The sequence below is a fragment of the Oryzias melastigma genome, linkage group LG24, assembly GCF_002922805.2.
Source record: "Oryzias melastigma strain HK-1 linkage group LG24, ASM292280v2, whole genome shotgun sequence".
NCBI classification, from domain to species: Eukaryota; Metazoa; Chordata; class Actinopteri; order Beloniformes; family Adrianichthyidae; genus Oryzias; species Oryzias melastigma.
Genome location: NC_050535.1, coordinates 64,553 through 66,949, shown reverse-complemented (window position 1 = coordinate 66,949; position 2,397 = coordinate 64,553). Strand labels below are relative to the sequence as shown.

The following is a 2,397-nucleotide window of genomic DNA, read 5'->3' as shown; positions in this document are numbered from 1 at the left end:
AGGTTCTCTTATCATCTTCATTGTTGCTTTGTATGCTTTGGGGGGGTCTGGATTCTTGGGGGGAGGGGTCTGGGGGGCTTTTGTTTTCAGATCAATTGTCAGGTCGCCGTCAGCAGGGAAAGGTCAGAGGTCACGATCTCTGCAGGATCCTGTGAGGTCCAAACAGACGCTTCACGGTGGTTCTGTTGGGTCAGAGGAACTCGGATCAGAACCGGAGCTGGTTCTGATGGTCAGACCTGTTGGTCTCTTCACGGTGGTTCTGAGTTCTTTGTGGATCTCAGTAACTCTTCAGTCGATTCATGGCGTCAGAACTTTGCTCCTGATTTCCTGATTGTCCTTGAACGCCTCGTGTTCCGGTTTGTTTCTATAGAAACAAAGTCATGATGGCGTTCTGCAGAAACACCTAAACTAAGTTTGTCTTTCATAAACTCTTATTTCTGGACTAAAATTCACACAAAACAAACTTTAATAAAGAATAAAAACAAACATTTTCACTTTTAGGAGGAAATTCTGACGTTTCTGATCCTCCAAACGGGATCCTGCGTCGATCCGAATCCACCGCCTCGTTTTCCACATTCATCCGGTTTGATGCTCCACGTTAGTAGACGCTCCGTCCGTCACGTGTGGGAGGAGCCAAGTTTTCCCCTCATCACTACATAGACGTTCTGACTGTCTCATTTAGGAAGACCTGGATGATCTTCAGAGATCATGATTTAGATTCAAGAGTTCTACAGAATCATGGGTAATCCATGTTTGGGTTCATGACATCATTCAGATTCCTCGTCGTCTGGATGACGGCGTTTTCAGCGGTACTTCTGCCTCCCACCTTGATGATGGCTGACCTGAACATGATGATGAAGTTCAGGAGGAGGATCCGGTTCTCCTCCATGTTGGTTCTGGACCGTCTTTCTTCTGTGATGCTGTCAGCAGCAGAACTTGTGAAAACTACAAACAGAGATGGACTGGTGTGTTTCTAGATGTGATGAACGTTTCATGTCCCTCAAAGGACTGAGATGTTTAGAGCGGTTTGAGGGTTCATGTGGGTTCAAGATAAAACATTTTAGGACATTTATAAAGACAAACGTAAAAGTGACATTTCTTTATTCAAATGAATCAGGAACAGATGAAAAAAAGATCCTATTTGTGATGTAGAAAGTACGATGGGCGGAGCCAAAGAGTCTATGCTCCGCCCCATTCTGATGCAGACCAATAGATCCATGAACGTCTTTGTTTTCTGAGCTGGAATCTGGATCAGAACCGTTTTGTTGTTCGGTCGGGGTGTGAGAGGCTGTAAGCTAGCAGGAGAGAGTGTAAACAGAGAGGTGATGGGAAGGGGGGCGGGGTTGCTCTGGGCCAACAGCCCCGCCCTCAACTCAGAGGTGTTAGCCAACATCCTTTTAGCATGTGGTGCTGAACACGCATCACTGGGCGTGACAGGAAGTGTGGGAGTGAGCAATGAAGGGAACCGCCCACTCACGGCGGAGGGAAAGCTGAAACTCCCGTTTCATCAGATCTCTGCTTCATGTTGAAACTTCTATGAAGATCTGCATCTGTTTTGGTAAAGAAAGTTTCTAAAGATCTCAGATGTGTTCAGTGGGAGGAGCTTAGGAGGCGTGATACATTTGAATTCATGTTACCGTCTCCAGAGGGAGGAGCAGAAGAACGCCACTTCCTGTTGTCATAGCAGAGGTCAACATTTAGCTAGAAAAGGGATCCTGCAGAAGAAGAAGAAAAGAAGCAGGTGGAGGAACCGGAAGGATCAGGAGGAACTGGGAGGATCAGGAGGAACCGGGAGGATCAGGAGGAACCAGGAGGATCAGGAGGAACCAGGAGGAACCAGCAGGATCAGGAGGAACCGGGAGGAACCGAGAGGATCAGGAGGAACCGGGAGGAACCAGAAGAATCAGGAGGAACCAGGTGGATCAGGAGGAACCAGGAGGAACCAGGAGGATCAGGAGGAACCGGGAGGATCAGGAGGAACCGGGAGGATCAGGAGGAACCAGGAGGATCAAGAGGTACCAGGAAGAACCAGGTGGATCAGGAGGATCAAGAGGAACCAGGAGGATCAGGAGGAACCAGCAGGATCAGGAGGAACCGAGAGGATCAGGAGGAACCAGGTGGATCAGGAGGAACCAGGAGGAACCAGGAGGATCAGGAGGAACCAGGAGGATCAGGAGGAACCGGGAGGATCAAGAGGAACCGGGAGGATCAGGAGGAACCGGGAGGATCAGGAGGATAAAGAGGAACCGAGAGGATCAGGAGGAACCGGGAGGAACCAGGAGGAACCGGGAGGATCAGGAGGAACCGGGAGGATCAAGAGGAACCGGGAGGATCAAGAGGAACCGTGAGGATCAGGAGGAACCGAGAGGATCAGGAGGATAAGGAGGAACCGGGAGG

At 49.6% G+C, this 2,397-nt stretch overlaps 1 protein-coding gene across 1 annotated transcript in view; it reads left to right on the top strand.

The window, feature by feature from the left end:
- ncoa1 (nuclear receptor coactivator 1) overlaps window positions 1–2,397 on the top strand; it is a gene marked incomplete in the record, with an annotated part of 25,623 nt that overhangs the window by 1,303 nt on the left and 21,923 nt on the right.